The following is a 26,954-nucleotide window of genomic DNA, read 5'->3' as shown; positions in this document are numbered from 1 at the left end:
TAAGCGCTGGATTCATGGTGCAAACAGAGCGTCGGGCTCCCAATGCTTTCCTATGAGGGGACCCCAGGGGTCACTTAGATGCTGCAGGCTGGGTCCAGGGGGTCGGTTCCGGAAAACCACAGGCTGGGTGTAAGGAAATGCCTCCTTGGCATGGTTACCCCCTGACTTTTTGCTTTTGCTGATGCCAAGTTATGATTAGAAAGTGTGCTGGGACCCTGCTAACCAGGCCCCAGCACCAGTGTTCTTTCCCTAAACTGTACCTTTGTCTCCACAATTGGCACAACCCTGGCACCCAGGTAAGTCCCTTGTAACTGGTACCCCTGGTACCAAGGGCCCTGATGCCAGAGAAGGTCTCTAAGGCATGCAGCATGTCTTATGCCACCCTGGGGACCCCTCACAAAGCACATGCACACTGTTTGCCAGCTTGTGTGTGCTGGTGGGGAGAAAATTACTAAGTCGACATGGCACTCCCCTCAGGGTGCCATGCCGACCTCACACTGCCTATGGCATAGGTAAGTCACCCCTCTAGCAGGCCTTGCAGCCCTAAGGCAGGGTGCACTATACCACAGGTGAGGGCATAGGTGCATGAACACTATGCCCCTACAGTGTCTAAGCAAAACCTTAGACATTGTAAGTGCAGGGTAGCCATAAGAGTATATGGTCTGGGAGTCTGTCAAACACGAACTCCACAGCACCATAATGGCTACACTGAAAACTGTGAAGTTTGGTATCAAACTTCTCAGCACAATAAATGCGCACTGATGCCAGTGTACATTTTATTGTGAAATACACCCAGAGGGCATCTTAGAGATGCCCCCTGAAAACATACCCGACTCCAGTGTGGGCTGACTAGTTTTTGCCAGCCTGCCACACACCAGACATGTTGCTGGCCACATGGGGAGAGTGCCTTTGTCACTCTGTGGCCAGGAACAAAGCCTGTACTGGGTGGAGGTGCTTCTCACCTCCCCCTGTAGGAACTGTAACACCTGGCGGTGAGCCTCAAAGGCTCACCCCCTTTGTTACAGCGCCACAGGGCATCCCAGCTAGTGGAGATGCCAGCCCCTCCGGCCACTGCCCCCACTTTTGGCAGCAAGGCTGGAGGAGATAATGAGAAAAACAAGGAGGAGTCACCCCCCTAGTCAGGACAGCCCCTAAGGTGTCCTGAGCTGAGGTGACTCTGACTTTTAGAAATCCTCCATCTTGCAGATGGAGGATTCCCCCAATAGGATTAGGGATGTGCCCCCCTCCCCACAGGGAGGAGGCACCAAGAGGGTGTAGCCACCCTCAGGGCCAGTAGCCTACTGCCCTCCCAGACCTAAACACATCCCTAAATTGAGTATTTAGGGGCTCCCAGAACCGAGGAAGATAAATTCCTGCAACCTGACGAAGAAAAAGCACTGCTGACCTGAAGCACTGCAGTGAAGACGGAGGCAACAACTGATTTGGCCCCAGCCCCAATGGCCTGTCTCCCTACTTCGAAGAAAACTGTGGGCTACCTTAGACCCAACTTTGAACCCTGTAAGTGTTTTACTTACCTGTGAACCTAACATTTACTTACCTCCCCCAGGAACTGTTGATTTTTGATCTGTGTCCACTTTTAAAATAGCTTATTGCCATTTTTGTCAAAACTGTACATGCTATTGTGATAATTCAAAGTTCCTAGAATAACTGAGTGAAATACCTTTCATTTAAAGTATTGTTTGTAAATCTTGAAACTGTGGTTCTTAAAATAAACTAAGAAAATATATTTTTCTATATAAAAACCTATTGGCCTGGAATTGTCTTTGAGTGTGTGTTCCTCATTTATTGCCTGTGTGTGTACAACAAATGCTTAACACTACCCTCTGATAAGCCTACTGCTCGACCACACTACCACAAAATAGAGCATTAGAATTATCTCTTTTTGCCACTATCTTACCTCTAAGGGGAACACTTGGACTCTGTGCATGGTATTTCTTACTTTGAAATAGTACATACAGAGCCAACTTCCTACACTGGGCAAGTAAGAAGGCTGCCTGCTGAACGTTGCTGCACCTGAGGTCGGGTTTTCCAAGGCCAGGGGACTGCGGGTGCTGTGTACCTTTTGGTGACAGGAATCTTTGGGCAGAGCTTTCGTGGTCAGGGGGGTCCTCTGGATTCACACTGTAGGCGTCGCCGAGGGGACAGGAGAGTTCAACCCAGGGTGGGCACTTGTCGGAATTGCCTGGGGATCCTCTCTAGGCATTTAGGCCACCTGGACACGGTCGTCTGCATCAGGTGCAGAGTAGTCAGGACTGGCGGATCCGAGGAGGCTCTGGAGTCCTTAGATGTAGTTTCTTCTTGGGCAGGGCCACTGTCCACTTGAGTTCTTGGTCCTCAGTGATGCAGGGGTCGCTGGACCCACAGGATGCATTGCTTTTCTTTTGCAGGTTCTCTGAAGCAGGAGACAGACCGGCAGGGCTCCGGCCAAGTTAATTTTCACCTTCCTTCTTCTCTACTGGGTTTCAGCTTAGCAGTCCTTCTTCTCTCGTCTGAAGTTGCCAGGAATATGACGAACTGGGTTCAGGGGAGCCCTTAAATCCTGGATTTAGGGGCGTTACAGGGGTCAGAGGGCAGTAGCCAGTGTCTACTGTCCCTGAGAGTGGCTGCGCCCTTCTTGTGTCCACTCCTTTTGCAGAGGGTGACACAAACCTAACCCTATTGGTACCTGTCCTCCAAAATAAGATGGAGGATTCTGCAGGGATGGGGTGACCTTAGCTCTGGACACCTTAGGGGTGGCCCCAGCTGGGGTGATCACTTCTCCCTGCCTTCCCTAATTTTCCCACCAGACTTAGGGGGTCATTCCGACCCTGGCGGTCATGGACCGCCAGGGCCGGGGTTGGAGGATGCACCGCCAACAGGCTGGCGGTGCATCAAGGGCAATTCTGACCGCGGCGGTAAAGCCGCGGTCAGAAAAGGGAAACCGGCGGTTTCCCAACGGTTTTCCCCTGCCCCTGTGAATCCTCCACGGCAGCGCTGCAAGCAGCGCCGCCATGGGGATTCCGACCCCCTTCCCGCCAGCCTGGTTCTGGCGGTTTTCACCGCCAGATTCACTGAAAATCGCGACGGGTGCAACTGCACCCGTCGCACACCAGCAACTCCGCCGGCTCCATTCGGAGCCAGCTTCCTCGTTGCTGGTGCTTTCCCGCTGGGCGGGCGGGCGGCCTTTTGGCGGTCGCCCGCCCACCCAGCGGGAAAGTCAGAATTACCGCGGCGGTCATTTGACCGCGCTGCGGTATTCTGGCGGGGGAACTTTGGCGGGCGGCCTCCGCCGCCCCCCGAAGTTAGAATGACCCCCTTACTGCCAAAAGTGGGGCTTTGTCCAGGGGGCGGGCAACTCTACTAGCTAGGTTGCCCTGGGGCACTGTAACAAGAGGCTTGACCGTTTGAAGGGTTTGAGGTGTTACAGTTCCCGTAGGGGGGAGATGTGAAGCATCCCCAACCAGGACAGGCTTTAATTCTGGCCACAGATAGCACAAAGGCTCTCACCCCATGTGGTCAGAAACTTGTTTAAAAGTGCAGGCTGGCGCAGACTGGTCAGTCCAACACTAGCAGTTTGGCTAACATGCAGGGGGCATCTCCAAGATGCTATCTGAGTGCAGTTTTCAATACATCCTACACTGGCTTCAGTGTGGGTTTATCGTGCTGAGAAGTTTGATACCAAACTTCCCTGTATTCAGTGAAGCCATTATGGAGCTGTGGCGCTCGTAATGACAAACTCCCAGAACATATACTCAATATGGCTACACTGCACTTTCACTGTTAAGAATGGACTTATACACTGTAGGGGCATATTGCTCATGCAGCTATGTCCTCACTTGTGGTATAGTGCACCCTGCCTTATGGCTGTAAGGCCTGCTAGAGGGGTGACTTACCTATGCCACAGGCAGTGGTTGATGGGCATGGCACCCTGAGAGGGGTGCTATGTCGACTTCGTCTTTTTCTCCCCACCAGTACACACAAGCTGCAAAGGCAGTGTGCCTGTGTTTGGTGAGGGGTCCCACAGGGGAGCATAATACATGCTGCAGCCCTTGGGGACCTTCCCAGACCACAGGGCCTTGGTACTATGGGCACCTTTTACAAGGGACTTAACTGTGTGACACGGTTGTGCCAATTGTGGAAACAAAGATACAGATTTTGGGAAAGAACACGGGTGCTGGGGCCTGGTTAACAGGATCCCAGCACACTCTCAATCAAAGTTGGCATCAATATCAGGCAAAAGGTGGTGGGGTAACAAGCGTAAAACAACAAGAGTCCCAAGTGCAAGAGCTGACATAGGAAAAATGAGAGAATCAGGAAAAATAAAACATGTAATGGTCTAAGTGCAGTTTGCTGTGCAGCAATGATCACAATGGTATTGTGCAAGTGCAAGTCCTATCCTCACTGCTGATCACCAATGTTAGAACTAGGTTTTCAGGTTGGCTAGGGTATGCACTTCAGCCAGACAGAATCCACCACTCTAGTCAGGGTGAGCAGGGGTTATCTTGGGTTTGTAGCCCTCTCACCCTGACAAGAGTGGTGTACTGTCAAACACCAGCACTTTCCATTCCGGGCTGCCTGAAAAGCCATCTTAAAAACATGCAGCCTGTTCAGGCATTTTGATTCTATTTTTGCAATCACTTACTCACCATTTTAACTCCTCTGACTGCACCGACGAGCACTAGCAAGCACTTTTCTTTAAATTGGGCAGCCTAGGAGAGACAAACCATTACAAGACACACATATTGCACACAATATTTGTCTCCTCCAGCTATGAAACAATGTACGAATTCATGTTGATTGTCATAATATATCCCTCCTGTCCTGTAACAGAAAAAACGAATGTGTCCAGGAGGACCTGTCCACGAGGGATAACCCTTAATTAGTCTGCAGATCTCCGGTCACGGTCTTTTTTAACCTTCAGAAGTGTTCGCATTTTGTCAGCTAAATATCAAATGCTTATGCTGTACATCAGAAGGCAGAAAGTGTCTCAAAACCCATATCACAACGGGGGGTGTAGTGTATTAAACCACATTCAGGTGATCATTTCCCTTAATTGATTACGATTCGTACTCTGATCCAGCTAAGTCGGAGGACCGAGCAGGAGGGCGCATTTTACCGGAAGGAGATGCTCAGTGTGCAGAGAAAATATGAATGAGTAACCTAAGCAAGTGACATCAGCCCTGTGACAATGGAGTGACTCAGCAGCAAACGGGGATACCTTGTAATCGCTCCTGCTCGAGGAAGAAAGCAAAGGGACCAAATGAACGCATCGCTAGGGTTTCGAAGCAGCGGGCTGCAAGATGCTCATCTGAGAAGAGGACGCGTCCACGCAAGGGAGCCACTGTACAATAGCGCGTCCCCATCAGTGACCACGGAAACCAAAAGCACTTGCGAAGCAGCTAGGTAAGCAAAGTGCAGCGTGCCTTCTTGCTCCGCAGTTATAGTATTTTTTAGATATGTTTGTTATGCACAGTTTATTAGGGGATACAAAGGAGAACGGTGAAAATCAGCTTAATATTACTAGTGCACGGGCACGCGCAGAGATGTTTTTCAGTTCCATCTTGAACTGAAACACTTTTGAGTGTTTCCCTGCGATTTTCGGAGACTGTAGTGGTTACTAAGTAGTAAGTTCGACCTAGAAGTAAGCGACTAGGTCGAAAGCGCTGTCGCCTCTTGCGAGCTATCATCATTAGTCCAATAGCAATTATCAAACTTCTGTGGGAGTAAGATTATTATTATTTTTTTTTTTGCCACAGTAATCTTTAGGGTAGTGCAGTTTAGGAAGAAAACACGTGTATGAGATCTCTGTCTTGGGCTGCTTTGTGTGGCTGTCTTGCATAAGACACAGAGGGAGAGGTTTGAAGAAGCAAACTCTGCCAGCAGAGAATTACTTGTTTTGTCCAAACCGCACATATTCTTTCCTAATGTTTTGATCCTTTGCTTGCTCTGCTGCTTGACCTGTATCTTTTTGTGGTCTCACTGGAGACAGCTTCCGCACTGCCTGCAAAACTACACAGTGGCTTTCAGTTCCCTGTTCTTTATTGGGTGGCTGTCCTCTGTATCCTTGTGTTTGTCTCACCCCTGGAGCATTCCTCCTTTACCTTCACTTTTGATTGGATGAATTGTAGCCCCAAACGCCCAAGTCATAAAACTATTTTTTGGTTTAATTTATCACTTAGCTCTGATAGTGAGTGCCTTTCACCCTACTCTGTTATTTTGCATATAGAGCATGATTTTTGTCTTTTCCTTGCGTCCTCAACCTTTCCCACCCCCATATCTCCTCTTACACGTCCTCTTAGTCTAACACTCCCTCCGCTCTTCTACGCTTCTGCCTTCCTCCTACCTCTCTTCCCACCTCTCCCCCTAGCTTGAAGAAGACTCTGCGCACCCCAAGAGCTCCTGAAAGGCGCACCAGGTGTCAGATGGCAGGTTTGGTGATACCCTGAATGAACAACACTTTCCTATTTCCTGAGTCTTTTCTCCCTCCTTTGCTCTTCTTCATGTTGACCGCCACTATTAGCTTTGCTAAAACTGGATTCTTTTAAAATGATCCTGCCTTGGCAAAGCCTGTATACTTTTAAGATGGTTGCAGCCTTGGTCTCGTTCTGCCACTGCATTGTGGTTACCAGTATTGGCATTGACCTTGTCGGATGCTTTTAATATTTGCTGGCACTGGCAAAGCCAATAGTGACTGGCCATTTTGAAAATCTATTGCTTCAAATTGGCTGCCACGTTACATCATGCAATGTGATATTACATTGCAATGCAGTAAAGTAAACTAAAATGATGGGTGGAATGTTTGAATTAATCTCAGTCACTGATAATTATTCGGGCCACATCTCAGTCTATTGTTTTTTTCCCCTCACAGTGCCACCTCAGATTAGACCCAGCTATACATAATACAACATCAATCCTGAGACAATAGAAACAGCCAAGCCAGGTCCTCTCCGAACTGGTGCAGCTTGGCTCCAGTGGCAATGTGAGCATGGGAACAACGTCTGGGCACAGCATTGCACTTAGGGCGTCACAATGAAGTAAACAAAAAGTGATGGGTGGAACCCTTTAAGTAATTTCAGCTACTAGTAATTACTCAGGGCCACATTCCAAGCCATCGATTTCCAGTGGCTGAGATTAATTCAATTATTCCATCCATTGCTTTGTTTTTTGCAGTTTATACTGTATGTGTGATAAGTGTGACCAGACCAGTGGCATAACAAAGGCTCTCTGAGCTGCCACAGTGCGGGTGGGAGGACAGAGCTCCAGGGCCCCCCTCAGCACAGTACACAGTGCACAACTGGCTGAGCCCTGACTGGGTCTAGGGTGGAGGGGGCCCCCTCAAGGTACTTTGCAGGGGGCCACCTCAAGTTTTGTTACTCCACTGCCCCAGATAATGTTCCTGTGCTCACTGTGCCATTGAACTCAAACTATGTGCACTGAGTAGACCCAAATAGGTTGAAACTGGCCTGGGGTTGCCTATGGTCCCTTCTGGAGGGGGTCCTTCCTGGCAGTTCAGGAAAGACTGTTCCTACGAGGAACAGGGTCAGTATTGATTTGCATAATGTGGGCCTTTGACTAGGGTGGCCTGGTAGGTGAAAAACAATAGTGATTGTCAGTAGCTGAGATTAAATCAAGCATTCCATGCTGTTGCAGATTATGTCTTAACTTAAGTGCGAAGGGTATGCCCAGACATGGCTCTTGTGCTCACTGTGCTATACGACTCAAGCTATACCTTGTCGCATTGGCTCTCATTGTACTAATGAGGCTGCTGGATTTGGACGGCAGCATCACCTGAATTGTGGGGAACTAAATCCAATTCCACACCATGTGACAACTGTCAGCCTAATCCGTTTCCTGTCAGCTAGCAGCACCTCACCTCTGCCCAGGAGCAGGGATGATTCGTGGCAACTGGGCGAATGACATGATGACTTCTCTGGGAAATCGTGGTGGATCAGATCTCATCCTTTTCTCTCAGTTACGTTAGTCTCACACATGCAAAGTCAAACAGAGGTAGAAAATGGTTCAATAAGATTTATTGAATCAGCTGTGTCTTAGATAAAATCGCATGAAATACAATAACTAGAATGATGAACCAGACTAGAAGCAGAATGGTGACCAGAAAAGTGAAACATAGAAAGGTCCCACTATACTGTCAATATGCACAGTATATGCAATTCCTATCTAAGCTATGTTAGAGCACAGCAGGATAAACTCTAATCCACCCTTCAGGATTCCCCCAGGGAAGACATTATCCCACATACCCAAATATGACAGTGGTGAAGATGCCTGTTATTTATAGAGACACCATCCCCATGTAGACTAGGGAACCAGTGGTCTCAATAAGCAGGAGTAACGAAGTCAGACAGCATGCAGTTGTGATCATCTGGTTGGAACCTCCCTCTAATGTGTATGCAACAGGGAAATCTGTTTATAATAAAATAACTTATGGTCTGAGAAGATGTCCCCATGTAAAATATGTGTGTTTCTGTGAATGTTGGAGACGCAGTGTACCATTTGTGCCGACAATCCTATCTCGCTGCAGCCTCGAGGAAAGTACAAAGTGAAAAGAATGTTGTGCTTAGAAATATAATTTTTTTCTAGTTGGAAGGACGAGTAGATAAAGAAAATAAAACACCAACACAGATGTGGCCGATTTCAAAATAATAAAATGAAGCAGAATAAAATGTCACTAGGTTAAAGGGCACAAGCAGCAGGCCTAAGTGTTAAAATAATGTGTCCAGAGACATCACTAGAATGGCTTTACAACACCCTCCCCTCGTCAATTCAGAAGTGGTAAAGCAGCCTAGTTCCTAATTTAAAAGCAACTAAAATACAAATGTTTTAAAACATATATACATAATTGTCAATTGTGATCAGTGAAAACACACTTGAGCATGTGAAATGTTAGAAAAGTTCAATTTAGAAGTTTAGCAGTGGCGCCAATGAAAACAAATTTAAAAGTCAATGTCATATTTGAACTCGACAGTTACAGCCTGGACAATTGAAGCAAGGAAATGATCCACTTCTGCAGGTGATGATATGACCAAATTGGTGCCAAGGAAAACCAAAGAACAATCATGTTTCAAAGCCTGAGCTCTAGCTGAGGGAGCAGCATTCCATGTTGTGCCCAATGTTGAGTCAAGAGCTGCATGATCCACGAAGGGCAGCTCATAGATGGCTTCCCGTAGCAAACGCACCCTCGACGCGCTTGTTTGGTAATGAGCCCTCAGCGAGAGTATCAACTGATCAGTGTCCAATGAAAGTAAGTGCCGTGCAGAAAGACAAACCTTCAGTGCACATTCAAAAAGGTACCAGAGGCATTGAAACACAGGCTGCACACAATCGAAAATCGGTCTGAACGACAGAGACCAGTTCTACTCCAATTCTTCCAGGAGTGGTGCTCTGAAATACTGAATCATGCATTCATGATACTGTTGCGCCAGTGTAAGCACCATCAGTCCTCCTAGTTGCGATGGGACAGCCATTGCAAATAAAAAACAGCAACAGCAAAATGCCATCTATAATAGCCAAAGTAATCGAAATTCCCCCAAAATACTCAAGAATATCAAGTGTATGGCTCAAGATATCAAGCCAAATATAGAGGGGAAGATGTTAACAGGAACCAAAACCAACAGCCTTAAAGAAATGTACTATCCCAGTAGTACTATAAGTGTTAGAAATTCATCCCATTAGCTGACCAAAGTGTCTCAGAAAGTTTTATTTAAAAGGGACTGTATTTCTACAGATGGCCTCACCACTTTGAGAGCATAGGTCTCGTGTGCAGAAGTCAGCTCAACATGTTTTTGAAACAATAAAGCCTTTAGTCTGCTTAAGTTGTGCAAATTCACATTTGAAGTAGCAATGAGGCCAAATGTGTGCTTCTTTCATCTGTTGTGTAGGGGAAAAAAGAACATTTCATCAACAGGTGACAATTTGGGAGACTGAAACAGCATAAGCTAGTCCGGCTTGCATTCCACAACAATCCTCACTGTTAAGAAGCACATACCTTCCATTAGAGAGCACCGGGAATGCAGGTCTAATGAAGTACCTGGAACTCCATTCAGATAGCAAGCCAAATTTGCTGCTGAAGTGTTACATGTCTCGTGCAAGGACAGCAGCTTACAAACTATCGAATGGCTGACAGAAGTCTTGCATTCACTGCCGTTAAGAAAGACCTCTTTCATGCCATTGAGACATTTGTGCTAAAAGGGAAGCTTCCACACCTCATGAATTTAACTATCTCCTAACCTTTCACATCTGCCTACTAGAATGTGTTTTTAGCAGGATGTAAATTCCAGTGTTGAAATAGGCAGACATCCTACACGTCTTTGTTATTAGACAGGAGACTGAGGTGTTCTTTAACAGCATCTAGTGAGAAACGTTTTAACCACTGCTCACAAAATGTCCCTACACTGTATGTTACTATACCTGTGTTCTGATGACACATAGCGAAGGTCTGGTCTATTTATTCTTGTTAGACTTTTCATCCTTGGCGTGGTCTCCCTTAACTTTTTGCCTCTGTTTCCCAGGTTGTTGATGTGTGCTGGACTCTGTTTTTGCTTTTTTTGTTACTCTGGGCACTTTACGACTACAAACCAGTACTAAAGTGCAAGTGCTCCTATACAAAATGTGTATGTAATTGGTTCATCCGTGATTGGTATATTTGATTTACTAGTACAGTGCACTAGAGGTCCCAGGGCCTGTAAATCAAATGCTACTATTGGGCCTGCAGCACTGGTTGTGCCACCCACATTAGTAGCCCTGTAAACATGGCTCAGATCTGCCACTGCAGTGTTGTGTGTGCAGTTTTAAACTGTAAATTCGACTTGGAAAGTGTACCCACTTGCCAGGCCTAAACCTTCCCTTTTCTTACATGTAAGGCGCCCCCAAAGTAGGCCCTAGGTAGCCCCAAGGGCAGGGTGCAGTGTATGGTTAAGGGAGGATACAGTAGTATTGTGTTTTATATGTCCTGACAGTAAAATACTTCTGAATTCATTTTTCACTGTTGCAAGGCCTGTCCCTCTCATAGGTTAACATGGGGGCTACCTTTAAATATTATTAAAGTGTAGATTCCCTTTGGGAGCGGATGTACATGTGGAGTTTGGGGTCTCTGAGCTCACAATTTAAAAATGCATCTTTTAGTAAAGTTGATTTTAAGATTGTGTGTTTGAACATGCTACTTTTAGAAATTGAGCATTTTCTTGCTTAAACCATTTCTGTGACTCTGCCTGTTTGTGGATTCCCTGTTTGGGTCAGTTTGACAGTGGAGCCGGTTTCATCTCTCACTAGACAGTGACACAAAGGGTGCTAGGGGTGTAGTCTGCATTTCTTGATGAGCCATCTGTGCTAGGAGGGGGGAGGAGTGGTCACTTACACCTGAAAGGGCAGTGCCTGCCCTCACACAATGCAGTCTCCAACCCCCTGGTGTGTGTCTGGGGCCTGGGCTGAGCAAGGCAAGATTTCACAAACAAGAGAGACTTTTCTTTGAAGTAAGCCTGCTTCAAAGGGCACAATGGGTATAAGAAGGGCACCCAAAACCACAGACTTTAGAACACTTCTGGAAACTAAGAGGAACCTCTGCCTGGAGAAGAGCTGAAGAGCTGGAGAAGAAGAACTGCCCTGCCTGTGACTGTGCTTTGTGGAGCTATCCTGTAGTTGCTGCTTCTGCCTGTGCTGGAGGACAAAGACTGTCTTTGTGTTGCCTTCCTTCTTGTGAAGAACTCTCCAAGGGCTTGAATTAGAGCTTACCTCCTGTTGTTTGAAGTCTCAGGGACAGCAAAGACTTCTCTCTGCCAGCACCTGGAGCCTCTGCTGAGACTCCTACTCTTCCAAGGGGTGCCCATCCTGTTCCTTGGACCCTGGAAGTAGAAGCTGGCAGAACAAGAGTGAGAAATCCACGCACCGACCAGCATGCGGGGAAAATATCATCGCAACTCTGATGCGCGGCTGAAAAATCGTCGTGCCTCCGGCTTGTGGCTGAAAATCAACGCTCGCCTGCAGCGCGACTGAAAGATTGATGCACGCGGTTGGAGAAACGATGCACAGCATCGCTGACAGAGGCTGGTGCGATTGCAACCTGTGCTGCGTGGTTTTCGGATCATCGTGCAGCAGGATTTCTGATGCAAACATCGCTGGGTGTGTAAAAACAACAGAATGCCTGTCCGGACCCAAGAGTGCAGTTCGAATCGATGCATCACTCTCCTGCTGGGAGAAGAAACAACGCACGCCGACTCGACTGAAGGAGAAACGATGCACAGTCTAGCTCGTGAGTGATATTGACGCATCGCAAGCCCTTTTTGATGCACACTCGCCCATGCAGGGTTATTTTTGACGCACCCATGTACATTTCCAGTCTAACAGCGTTAGCGTTGTGTTTAAAATTACATTAAGACTCTTTTTGGTTTTTAATAGATAACTTGACTTGTGTATTGTGGATTTTTGTCGTTTTGGTCTTGTTTTGTTTAGATAAATATTTTCTATTTTTCTGAACATGGGTTGTGTCATTTTGTAGTGTTTTCATTAAGTTACTGTGTGTGTTGGTACAAATACTTTACACCTAGCACTCTGAAGTTAAGCCTGCCTGCTCGTGCCAAGCTACCAAGGGGGTGAGTGGGGGTTAGCTGAGGGTGATTCTCTTTTACCCTGACTAGAGTAAGGGTCCTTGCTTGGACAGGAGGTAACCTGACTGCCAACCAAAACCCCATTTCTAACAGTTCTAAAACCCCCTTGTAGAGTTTACGAAATACGCATGACAACCATTTGTGACAACTGGCCACAATAACCACCCGCCAGGAAGTGTAAGTGGTATGTTAAATGTTACATTTTGGACCCCCCCCCAATCGATCTGATCTTCAGTTGCATGAATGTATTTTTGCTATTTATAAAACCTAACAGGGGCAGGGATACTGGATGCATTCAAATCCAAAATGTAATAAATAATGTAATAATTTTTGCCAAGCCTAAACAGCTTGTCTGTTGTACAGTTCCATTTAAAATGATCATTTATAAACGTATCAGGCATGCTCTAAATAAAGCTTCCTTTCCCCTTATTTGCCAATTTTTAGTTCCACATAAACTTTTTAAATCAATCAACTTCAGCCAATATTTATAGCCTGCTGTAGCCCAGTGGGAAACAAAGAAATCAGAATTACTCAAGTTTGTATCATTTAATAAGATATGGTGCATATCCATTACTGGCAATTTAAAATAATACTACTCAGCATTTTTAACATTGTGCCCAGAAAAATATGCAAACTTTTTTAAGGTATGTTTTCAAACTCCCCATTGGCGGAGTTGGACAATGTTCCAATTGTGTGTAATTGAAAATAGTCTTTGGAGTACTTGCTCTGTGAATGTAATGATATCCATAATAATTATAACAGAACATATCTCCATAATATTTATTTTGATTGATAAACATCTTCACTTTCAAATACAGTAAAATATTCTAATTCAGATAACTTAGAATCAACTGTTTTCACATCCCAATCATCAGAAACAACTCCAGGTGTTATTACATCATTCATTCAAAGTTTAAATACATATAGAATTTGAATAACCTCTGTCGGGCCATATATATCAGAAGATACCTTATCCCAAAGAATCCCATCATGAATTGGTATAGCTAATATGTTCGCCAGGGATAAGTCTCTGCAGACCTTATGGGACCAAAATGTGGTTTTAAGACCTCATACACCAGTTCGACTGTAGAACATTCAGGAAGGTAATGACCATGAATTAATAAGAAAAAGACAATGACAAACCCAATCCAAAAAAGGAAGACTAATACAGTTAATAAGAACCACAGATAGTTCCACGAAAGAATGAAATAGTTCATTTTGAACCAATTTATCAGCTTGCATGCTCTTGACAGTCTTGTTGCAGAAGAGGCAGATGAGTCTGAAAAAAAGTAATTGACGTCGGCAAAATATCCAGAAGCAGTTTGTGCAAAAACTGGAGCTGTGTTTGTAATAGGAGAGCTGTCAGAAGTCTCCCTTGGTGGTTTATAGTAGACTATTCCATCCGTTTGAGTTTAATTTGACTAAGATCGCTCAATATTGTTGACATTACTTGTCACAGAAGATGTTAATGGGACTAATGAAAGATCATTTTACAGTTTCCCCAAGTTCGGAGAGGTGTCTGCGTTGCTTCTCAAAACCTGTAAAGGAACATCCTGGTCTGTAGTGAGAGGGAGTCAAGTACAACCCAGGAGTCTTCTAGGTCTGCTGTGCAGGATCAGCCATATGGTGTCGCTTGACATTGTTGATGGAGACAGAGCAATTTTCTTTAGAACCAGGCAGCTGTGGCAGAATAAAAGTTCTCATACTGTGTATTCCCAGGACTGGAACCAGTGCACAATAAGAAGGACCAAACTCCTTTTTCACAGTAATATTTTCATGCACTAGATCCCCAACTTTTGGAAACTAGCCAGTAGATGTTGTTGGTGCATGCCTTATTCCCAAGGAGGTGGCACTGGCAGATGTGTTGTCGTCACAAAATTGTTGTAGGTCCTGCAAGACAGTGACACGTTCATTTATGTCAAAAAGTGCATCTGCCACCTCCACACCAGGACCATCGAGACCTGGGACATACATTTGTGTTTCAAACAGGGATTCATATGGGGTACACCCTTCCAAGGAACTTCTGGGCAGATTATTAAGTGCTCTCTGGACTCCATACAGGTGATTGCTTTAAGTCCCGGTTTCTTTGATCCGCAACACTGTTTCCCTTGGGACGCTATGGAGACGAATAATACAGTTGCACCCCTAACACAGCCTTTGTATCCCTGAATGCCCTTGAGGTGAAAACTTGATTTGAAAATCTTTAAAAACAGTTTGAGCGTCAATGGAGCATTTTGGCCATACCCATAGAAATCTAGAGCATGAGTCAAGAGAGACTAAGATGTATTTGTATGCACCATCAGGTGTCAGGGGACCATAATGGTCCAGCTACACACATTGTAGAGGTTTGTTGGAACCTAAGAGGGGTGTCTGCGGTGGCCATTTGATGGTGGACCCTTTTATTTGCTGACAGATGTCACAACAAAGGACATACTGCTTGGTCTGTTTATATAGGCCTGGCCACTAATAACGTGCTTGTAGCAGTGAAATAGTAGCTGCCACCCCAGCATCGGCAGAAGCAACTCCCTCATGTGCTGCTTTAAATAACTCAGGTCTTTGGACTTGGTTGGAGATCACATGATCACGCACCGCAGGTACTGTTACTAAGGCAGTATTGAGACTAGATATGCAATAGCAATATTTGGCAGAATATGCCTTTGGCAGGGGCTTGCCTTCAGACAAACATTTCACAGCAGCCAGTGTTTCATCATCCAATCTCATCTCTTAACAAGGTATTGCAACAACAGAAGCTGTAGCTACTGCTGACTTGGCAGCTTCATCAGCCAAGGTGTTGCCAGTAATGTGTATTCCAACACGTTGATGTCCCAAAGTATGAACTACAGGGACACTGGGCAGTGTTTCTTTCAGATCCGCTACTTCCCCACAGTATTTTGTGTTTGGTGGTATTGCCTTTGGAATCTCTGAACCCATTCTGGTATTAGTAATGCGGGTATTCATTGAAGGACCGGACACAGTAATACGAATTACAGAGGATTAGTGTTAACTGTCCTTGAACCTTGTGTTCCAGTGCCATCAACAGAGCATTGAGCTCTGCTAAGTGTGTAGTGAAATCCCATAAGGTGTGCATGTAGGTGTGTTGTGGATGGAATTCACCATCCTTCATAAAGCCACTCACAACCGCACAAGATCATTGTCTGTAAGGTATATGTCATCTACATAGGACAATGCCTCATGGTCAATGGGGTGTAATATTGAAGTAAAAATGAGCGGAAAACAACCCTGGGCTGTTTTTATATCATTGTGGGATCCAGCAAATTTTTTTCTGTGATCCTAATGCGCTAAAACTTGTTAAATCCCTACTACAGATGCTATATTTTGGCAGAAAAAGCCGTTGGAAATATCCAAGGTTGTTTTGTACTTTATGCACACTATGTTGTTAATAAGGACAGTACAGTTTGCATTTTGAATGCCAAATGTGCGTGTGTGTGACTATTTAAATGTCTGTAGTCTAAGTCTATTCTATATGAATGGTTTAGTTTAGCTACGAGGAACAATGGGTTAATTAGTGAGACACAGGGTTCAATTACACCCTGGTACTCTAGCTGTGTGAGTATTTCCCTCACGGGTGCTCTAGTTTCATGCTTTATTGGATATTGGGGTTAAGGTTGTGGTTGGGATCTAATTGGTATTATATGGTAGGTAGAGTCTTTATCCCACTCTACATAGTTGCAATATAACGTGGGTGCCTGCACCAATGCCCACTCAATACCACAAGCCTCCCTGAGCTCTCTTGAAACAAGGGGTGAGAAATAAGCTTCAATTACCTTTTACCCATATGGGAGATTATGGAAAAATTCTGGTGGCCAATCTTTTTCAGCCAATAAAATATCGTAAATGGTACCTACATGGTCACAAAAGATAGCGTCTATTGTGCACTCAATGTCTCCCTCTAATTGTATTTTTAGTTTATACACCCTATTGGCTGTGGAGACACGCATGCCCGCAGTCTCAACTTGTAAAAAGTAATTAGTTGCTTTCACTTCCAGATGCTCTTGAAGATTCCGGCAAACTATTGTGACCTCTGCCGTGGTGTCTAGCAGGGCCAATGCCCACTTCCTCTTCTTCAGTAAATCTCTCAACCTGAGTGGCATTTTGTATAGAAATCGCTGCCACTTTTTTCTTTTTGAATCAAGGGTTTTATTGGGAAAGTTTCTCATCTTTCTTAACAGAAACTTCTGACCAGCATTGTGACTCCTTTCTCGGTTTCACATACTCAGTTTGCTGTTCTGACCACCACCTCTCACTGTGTTTATCTGGCTAGTCCTGAAAAAATTAGGTTGATAAGTATATTGATATCTATCAGGTATTTTTATATTATCTCTATTTCTAAGATTATAGCGGATTTGAGGGGTTCCCAAAAGCCAAGATTCTCCCTTTTTTTCAGTGTTTGTTTTTGTTTATCCCAGCGTTTCGTAGCACCCTCGGGTGCTTGCTTGATAGAATCCTTATTGGATTTACCCTGTAATTGTGGATTAATAGGTCTGGTGTTGTAGTATAGAGCTTGCCAAACACCGTGCCCAAGTATTGCAGTTATTTACTGTGGGAACCATCCCAAATGGAAAGCACATTTTGAGAATTCTATGTTTATCTTGAGGCCTCGTACGGGGAAAAACTGCTTCCAGCGCATTTCTTTTTTGAGTTAACCTAATCAGAATCTCTTCCCGGTTGGTGGATACTTTAACCATGATCGAATGTACAATTGCAGGGCTAACGCCTGGTTTAACTGCATGTTGTTGCACTGGAGCAGCTCGTAATGGGTTAGTATTTAATGTTTGCATTACAGACTGTACAAAGAGTCTATATATCTGTAAGGAAATGGTTCCCTGTTGCAATTACCCCCCACTTTTTGCCTGATACTGATGCTGACTTGACTGAGAAGTGTGCTGGGACCCTGCTAACCAGGCCCCAGCACCAGTGTTCTTTCACCTAAAATGTACCATTGTCTCCACAATTGGCACAATCCTGGCACCCAGGTAAGTCCCTTGTAACTGGTACCCCTGGTACCAAGGGCCCTGATGCCAGGGAATGTCTCTAAGGGCTGCAGCATGTCTTATGCCACCCTAGGGACCCCTCACTCAGCACAGACACACTGCTTGCCAGCTTCTGTGTGCTGGTGGGGAGAAAATGACTAAGTCGACATGGCACTCCCCTCAGGGTGCCATGCCAACCTCACACTGCCTGTGGCATAGGTAAGTCACCTCTCTAGCAGGCCTTACAGCCCTAAGGCAGGGTGCACTATACCACAGGTGAGGGCATAGGTGCATGAGCACTATGCCCCTACAGTGTCTAAGCAAAACCATAGACATTGTAAGTGCAGGGTAGCCATAAGAGTATATGGTCTGGGAGTCTGTCAAAAATGAACACCACAGCTCCATAATGGCTACACTGAATACTGGGAAGTTTGGTATCAAACTTCTTGGAATAATAAACCCACATTGATGCCAGTGTTGGATTTATTAAAAAATTCACACAGAGGGCATCTTAGAGATGCCCCCTGTATTTTACCCAATTGTTCAGTGCAGGACTGACTGGTCTGTGCCAGCCTGCTGCTGAGAGATGCGTTTCTGACCCCATGTGGTGAGGGCCTTTGTAGTCTCTGAGGACAGAAACAAAAGCCTGCTCTGGGTGGAGGTGCTTCCCACCTCCCCCCTGCAGGAACTGTAACACCTAGCAGTGAGCCTCAAGGGCTCAGGCTTTGTGTTACAATGCCCCAGGGCACTCCAGCTAGTGGAGATGCCCGCCCCCTGGACACAGCCCCCACTTTTGGCGGCAAGTCCAGGGGAGATAATGAGAAAAACAAGGAGGAGTCACCCACCAGTCAGGACAGCCCCTAAGGTGCCCTGAGCTGAGGTGACCCCTGCCTTTAGAAATCCTCCATCTTGGTTTTGGAGGATTCCCCCAATAGGAACAGGGATGTGCCCCCCTCCCCTCAGGGAGGAGGCACAAAGAGGGTGTAGCAACCCTCAAGGACAGTAGCCATTGGCTACTGCCCTCCCAGACCTAAACACACCCCTAAATTCAATATTTAGGGGCTCCCCAGAACCTAGGAAAATAGATTCCTGCAACCTAAGACGAAGAAGGACTGCTGACCTTTAAACCCTGCAGAGAAGACGGAGACACCATCTGCTTTGCCCCAGCTCTACCGGCCTGTCTCCCCACTTCAAGAAAAACTGCTCCAGTGACGCGTTTCCCAGGGTCCAGCAACCTCTGAAGCCTCAGAGGACTACCCTGCATCTAAAAGGACCAAGAACTGCGACTCTGCTCCAAAGAAGAAACATCTTTGCAACAAAGAAGCAACTTTGAAAGAACACACGTTTCCCGCCGGAAGCGTGAGTCTTTGCACTCTACACCCGACGCCCCGGCTCGACTTGTGGAGAACCAACACTACAGGGAGGACTCCCTGGCTACTGCGAGCCCGTGAGTAGCCAGAGTTGACCCCCCTGAGCCCCCACAGCGACGCCTGCAGAGGGAATCCAGAGGCTCCCCCTGACCGCGACTGCCTGCTTCAAAGAACCCGATGCCTGGTAAAGACACTGCACCCGTAGCCCCCAGGACCTGAAGGATCCGACCTCCAGTGCAGCAGCGACCCCCAGGTGGCCCTCTCCCTTGCCCAGGTTGTGGCTACTCCGAGGACCCCCCCTTGCCTGCCTGCTTCGCTGAAGAGACCTCTGGGTCTCCCATTGAATCCTATTACCAACCCGACGCCTGTTTGCACTCTGCACCCGGCCGCCCCGTGCCAGTGAGGGTGTACTTTTTGTGCTGACTTGTGTCCCCCCCAGTGCCCTACAAAACCCCCCTGGTCTGCCCTCTGAAGACGCGGGTACCTACCTGCTGGCAGACTGGAACCGGGGCACCCCCTTCTCCATTGAAGCCTATGTGTTTTGGGCACCACTTTGACCTCTGCACCTGACCGGCCCTGAGCTGCTGGTGTGGTAACTTTGGGGTTGCTCTGAACCCCCAACGGTGGGCTACCTTGGACCCAACTTTGAACCCTGTTGGTGGTTTACTTACCTGCAAAACTAACAAACACTTACCTCCCCCAAGAACTGTTGAAAATTGCAGTGTCCAGTTTTAAAATAGCTTATTGCCATTTGTGTGAAAACTGTATATCCTATTTTGCTAATTCAAAGTTCCTAAAGTTCCCAAGTGAAATACCTTTCTTTTAAAGTATTTTTTGTAAATCTTGAACCTGTGGTTCTTAAAATAAACTAAGAAAAGATATTTTTCTATACAAAAACCTATTGGCCTGGAATTGTCTTTGAGTGTGTGTTCCTCATTTATTGCCTGTGTGTGTACAACAAATGCTTAACACTACCCTCTGATAAGCCTACTGCTCGACCACACTACCACAAAATAGAGCATTAGAATGATCTCTTTTTGCCACTATCTTATCTCTAAGGGGAACCCTTGGACTCTATGCATGCTATTTCTGAAATAGTACATACAGAGCCAACTTCCTACAATATCGCTGTAAGTTCAACATATAAGTGGCGAACCTCAGCTACCGCCAAGGTGGCTGCATCGGGACGGGGTGTGTTTGTGGCCAATAAAAGCCAGGTAGGACCATCATTGCTCAGATGACCTAACTTAACATGTAGTATTGTGTGTGGTAGGGTATCATCAAGCATGCACATGCTCTGTATTGTGCAGGTATGTTAGCAGGCGTGTAATGATGAAATGTGTTAGTGTTCCTATTGACTGATGGAAATTTGACCGAAGATTAGAATGTTTATGTTCTATAAGCTGGATGAGCCTCAACTGCAAATGTTACAGGACCCCTTTGGGCTGTGAGGCCATTAGCTATCAAATGAGCAGTGAGGGGAGGTTGCATGTTTACTGCGATCACTACCCGTTGCGGGTTCGCCATGGTAGATATACCTGTTCAGAGATAATGACACCAAATGGGGATCGATCCTTTTAAGGTTCAAGCTTGAACAAACTAGAGCATAGGATAGGTACTACCTACTTAGTTGAAGAAGAAGTCTTCAATACCACGACATCTCTTTATATAGTATTGAGGTGCCTTTAGCATGTAGTGAGACACAGATACTCAAGAGGATCCGAAAATCAGTGCCTGACCAAACATTGGTGCCACCATGTCGCGTTGGCGCTCATTGTACTAATGAGGCTGCTAGATTTTTTTGCAGCATCACCTGAATTGTGGGGAATTGAGTCCAATCCCACACCATGTGACAACTATCAGCCTACTCCATTTCTGGCCAGCTAGCAGCGCCTCATCTCTGCCCAAGAGCAGGGATGATTTGTGGCAACCGGGTGCATGACATGATAACTTCTCTGGAAAATCGCGGTGGATCAGATCTCATCCTTTTCTCTCAGTTACATTAGTCCCATACATGCAAAGGCAAACAGAGGCAGAAAATGGTTCAATAAGATTTATTGAATCAGCTACATCTTGGATAAAATCGCATGAAATGCAATAACTAGAATGATGAAACCGACTAGTAGCAAAATGGTGACAAGAAAAGTGAAACATAGAAAAAGTCCCACCATACTGTCACTATGGACAGTATATACAATTCCTACCTAAGCTATGTTAGAGCACAGCAGGATAAGCCCTTATCTGCCCTTCAGGATTCCCCCCTAAGTAGACATCATCACCTACACCTGAATATGACAGTGGTGAAGATGCCTGTTATCTATAGACACACCATTACCATGTAGGCCAAAAAACTGGTGATCTCAGCAAGCAGCTGTAATGAATTTGGACAGCATGCAGTTGTGATCATCTTGCTGCAACCTCCCTCTAACATACATGGGACAGTGAAATATTTTTATAATAAAATAACTGATGTTCTGAGAAAATGACCCCATGTAAAAATACGTGCGTTTCTGTGAATTTTAGAGAAGCAGTGTGCCACTTGTGCCGACAAGCCTGTCTCGCTTCAGCCTTGAGCAAAGCACAAAGTGAAAAGAATGATGTGCTAAGAAATATAGGGGCATATTTATACTTTCACGCACAACTGCGCCAACGCAGTTGTGCATCAAAAATTTAATCCCAGGCTAACGCCATTCCAACGCATCATGCGGGCACCTTATTTATGGAATGACGTTAGCCATATGGGAATATGGGGGTTGTGCGTAAAAAAATGGTGCAAGTCAGGTCTGAGGCAAAAATTAGGCCTCAAGCCGGACTTGTGCCATTTTTGTTTTACGCACAATCCCCATTGACATGACTCCTATCTTAGCAAAGACAGGAGTCATGCCCCCTTGCCCAATGGCCATGCCCAGGGGACATAAGTCCCCTGGGCATGGTCATTGGGCATAGTGGCATGTAGGGGGGCCCAAAGCAGGCCCCCCTATGCCACTTTAAAAAAACGTTAAAAAATACGTACCTGAACTTACCTTTAGTTCCCTGGGATGGGTCCCCCATCCATGGGTGTCCTCCAGGGGTGGGCGAAGGTGGCAGGGGGTGTCCCTGGGGGCCGGGGAGGGCACCTCTGGACTCCTTCCGAGCCACAGATCCCTTCACGCCTGCCCTGACCCAGGCGTTAAAAAACGGCACACATCAGGATATGTGCCGTTTTGTTAAGGCCCACCCCCTCCTGTGCGTCAAAATGACGCTGGGGTATAAATAAGGCACACAGGCCTTAAAGTCATTTTTTTTGGAAGGGAACGCCTACCTTGCATATCATTAACGCAAGGCAGTTTCCCGCTTCCAAAAAATGATGCACATGGAGGAATTTTGACGTCCGCAGGTTTAAATATGGGGCAGTGTTTGCGCTGAATGTGCGTCAAAATGTTTGACGCACATTCGGCGCAAACAGAGTATAAATATGCCACGTAATTCTTTCCTAGGCCAAAAGACAACTACTGTAGATAAAGAAAATAAAACACCACAACGAATTTGGCCTATTCTAAAATAATAAAATGAAGCAGAATAAAATGTCACCATGCTAAAGGGCACACGCAGCAGGCCTAAGTGCTAAAATAATGTGTCTAGAGACATCCTAAAAATGGTTCTACAACAACTTCACTGTTTTAATGAGCAGCAGGGTTGGTACTGATCTGCATAAGGCCTTGGTCACAGTGGCATGGTGGGCAAAAATGTTAGAATGGAATGCAACCCTGAGCAATTGTCAGTATCGGAGATTAATTCAGCCATTGAATCATCACCTTCTTGCTGTTGCAGATGATCCAATACAGTGGATATTCTGAAAGTGTAGAAAATAGTGTTATCAAACTTTCAAGATGACCACACCTTGTGCATCTTGATAGTATGAAAATATTATTTTCTATAATTTCAAGACGGACGCCATGATGGGTCACATCATGCTGTGCCATGCAATGTGATGCTCATCATGAAAAAATGAAAATATTACTTTGTACGCTTTCTTGAAGATCGCCACATTGCATCATGTCACATTGAAGAGAATAGACTTTCAAGATGGTCAGTCAAGGATTTTGACTTTGCCAGTGGATCTGTTGGGTAATATTGTGAGATAGTGAACAAAGCATGAAAAATACTGCAAGGCCATCGCCCGATATAGCTGCGTAATAGTCATAGGTCCTTCACAGTTTTAGATGATATGTTTAGTGAGAAATATTTCCCTGGTCAATAGTGCTGTATGCCTGCTCCTGGCAGGGTTACTTCGTCAGGAGGATGTACCTGCATGCCCACCTGTTGCCAAACGCTTGTGCATTTGGATGGCTGGTATTTGATCATCAGCCGTTTGCAGTCCCCTGATGTGCATAAACTTCATGATGTCACACCACTGAGATACACAGAGGTGGCAGGCAAGGCTGATAGGAAGCAAAGTTCCGTGTTCCAAATTTCTGTGGATGCCTAATAAATTTACTGTGGAGTGGCTCGGAAATCTGAAAAGAAACTCCATGTCCTTTTACTGGACCCCATTGTGGCTTTTACTGCCCTAAAGTGCCAGATCACCACAGTATTCTGGAGTCCACTCCTCATGTTGCTCACTAGTGCCAACTCCTGAACGTCAAACCACTGACCTTTCTCACACCACCAATAAATGCTATATCTTTACTCCACTCACTTGTTTTTGGTCCTCCTATTATTGAACAGTTAAAACATAGTACACTTAACATGGTTGCTCACACCTCAAACTGCTCACAAGTGCCTGCCCATCCGTGCCAGCTTCTCACACTACCCACATGTGCACACTCTTAGTGCTGCCAACTATTGCAGGCACTGCACACTACTTAAAACTGAGTGCCTACAAATGACAGTTCTATCTTCTACATAACAATACCATCTCCTAACACTACCTACTAGTGCCAACTTTTCACACTGCCCATCACTGCTGGGACCCCATTCTGACTACCAGTACACACTGCACATTATTGACCACTGCCTGCTCCTCGCAATGCCAACCAGTGCCTGTACCTCTGCCTGCCAGTGTTCTATTTAGTCATACTTCCCATCATTGCCTGTTCCTCATCCTATCTACAAGTTATGGCTACTCACAATGCTCCCCAGTAACCACTCTGTGCAATGACAACTAGTGCCAGTTTTGCGTCCAAAATATTTCCTCTCCACAACTAGATCTTCCTCAACTCCCCAGATTGTGTTAACAGTCAAGTAGCTTGCAGTGCTGAGGAGAATTTAGAGTACACCTGACATATTCAGTTGGTGAACTGTTCACTAACCAGCAAAAGTATAGAGAAGCATGCACCGATTAAAAACAAATATAACAATTTTCATTGTGGTAGAACAAGGGACAAAAATGGCTTAGAGGTCCAACATAGTGGATGCGGATTCCTGAGCTTACGTGTGGCCCACCAAAATCCTGAAACATCTCCAACATTTTTAAAACTTAAGATAACTTGCCTGCTTTGTCTTGCTTGTTTTCCTTCGCCGTGTTTCCTGCAATTTATTTTGGAGGAAGTTACTGCACTCTATGAAAATAAAAGGAGAAGTAGGGCCTACAAGCATAGTTCTCACTGCCAGTGCGGCGCCAGAGGAGAAAGCAGATCCTGACATCGCCACCCCTCTTCTGAGCCAGAGGCGTGGCTACAGTGGAGGCAGGAGAGGAACCCGACACATGGGTTGCCAATGAAATCCAGCTGAAGACTACCAAAGTGACTGCTTTGGAACCTTGAAGAGATGGGTACCACTGTCAAGCATGTGCATTTGGCTTGCAGAAGATGGAGACAATGCAACCAAACCAAACCACAAGAAAGAATGTCTGGGAGTTATGGTGAGGGAGGTGGCATGAGGAGTATTGAATGGTGGGGAATGAGAGGCCTGCATACCAGCCCCAGAAAGATGGAGCGCATCCTGAGGTGCGACGCCATACCTTCTCCCACTGTGTGACATTTGGTCTACTGTGGCAGCCACATCCTCAGATACCTGCTACATGGGGTTGAGGCATTCTACAAGGTCCTTTGAGTGGAGATAATACCAGCAACCAACATGAGTCCATTCAGGGGCAATGGGGATGGAGGTCCTGTCCTGTGGACTGGTGGGTGAGTAGAGTCTAAATGATATCTTCCATCTAAACAATTTAACAGGTAGCTGGCTTTGCCTTTCTCTAGGGTCTTGAACTGCCTCTGTAACTCCAAAACTCCATGACAAGCTTATTGCCACTGTATTGTTTTGTGTTTGGTTTCAACAACCAAGAGCTCCTTTCATAGTGGCCTCTCAGAGATGTTTTATCCCAGATGCCTCTGTAATAAACTGTCCTTCCAGAACTGCCTTTGGCGCATCCTAAAGTGTTATTGTGCTCTCTTCTCCCTTTGCATTATGTGTGAGATAGCTGTTAATACATGAGGCTATGTTACTATGAACAACTGGGTCTTTAAGCAAGATTTAATTTACTCTCCAGTAGCCCAAGTTCCCGGAGACTCCTGACTCAACTGTCGGAGTAAGCCTATCAGTGGACCATGGTCTGATAAAGTTAATGGATCCTGATTTATCTCTTCAGTGATACAAAGTATAGATTTGCCTATCAATAAGTGATCTAGCATCCTATAATTGTGATGTGTTCTGAGTAGTGGAGTAATCTGGTGTTAAAGGATGATGGAACAGCATACCAAAAGGGGAGGGCCAAGATTGTATTAGGTCTGTAATACATCCTGTCAGGTTTCCCAGACTCATATCCTTCAACCCCTTTTTGCCTTCATCTGAAAGTTCAACTCACCCTCCATATCTGTGTTATGTTTTATCCACTTCAACATACATAAGTAGTTTTATAACTCTTGTAATGATTGGGTGTCTGAAGATTTGTTTATTATTTCCTCCAAGGTCCTCTTGAGGTACTGTTCCTGCCTTGAGTTAGGGACGTATAGGGACCCGGTAAAAATGGTTGGATGTCAAACAGTTCTACTGCCGTCAACCTAGGATGCATGTCATGAATGGCTCTATGGCAGTATGGTTGTGGATTTCCTTATGTACTTCTTTTTTGTTATGGCACTTACCGTCATCAGAATCATTTCAGAAAAAGAGATTAGGTTCAGGAGATGGTGGCATTGTGGCTGCCAAAACTAGTCTCTGTCTTACGCCAGTGTCATTGCAGGAGACCCAGCATGACCTCTTTCTCTTACACCAAATTCTGCAAAATTAGTAGGCACCCGCATCTGGCTCAGAGTTCTAGTCCTTTCTAATAGATAACTCCTAGGGCTGTGCTTCCTGTTTTGCAATATCATACCCCAGGCCCAGAACAAAATAATGCACTGGAATTGAGTGACATGAAGTCCAACCAACTGTTCCATGGAATAGTATGTGCATGCATTGAGGTTCCATTGTCATATTTCTTTCTTATTTCTTGTATGTTCATTTTCACAACCATTGTGTTAAGATATATTCTAACCTTTTGCAGACTGACTCAGGACAGTGCCTTTGTATGGATCCTGATAACCCTGATGAAGGGTTGAGACTGTTTTGGACTATGAAAGGACCAAAACATTCTGGTTTAAAGGGGTGCGGGAAACAATTTCACATGTCATCCCATGTGTTCCCATGTCATCCCATATTTAAACTCGGCCTGGTGTTCTTTTTTAATACAAAGGCATTTTTTGTTTTTAACTCAAGGTAGATTTATTTATGTATCTGGATCCTTCCTTTATCCAGTAAAGTTTTTATTATGATCCCAATGCTATGCAACCAAGATGGGATGGAATTGCCGATGATGAAGCATGCCATGATTATGTGGGTGTGACTTTTCCACCCATTTTATAAAATACTCTCGGTAGGGCTTTGTGATACTTGTCAAACCTCAATAGTGTTGAAATCATTACCATAACTGTTGTATGTTTAACATTATAGGTGGAGGTTGTATGGCAGATTGGATTTTTTCCTCTTACTCTCTATTTGTAGCAAACATTTTGAGAACA

The sequence above is a fragment of the Pleurodeles waltl genome, chromosome 6 (assembly GCF_031143425.1).
Source record: "Pleurodeles waltl isolate 20211129_DDA chromosome 6, aPleWal1.hap1.20221129, whole genome shotgun sequence".
In the NCBI taxonomy this organism is placed as follows: domain Eukaryota; kingdom Metazoa; phylum Chordata; class Amphibia; order Caudata; family Salamandridae; genus Pleurodeles; species Pleurodeles waltl.
This window is presented reverse-complemented; position numbering follows the sequence as displayed.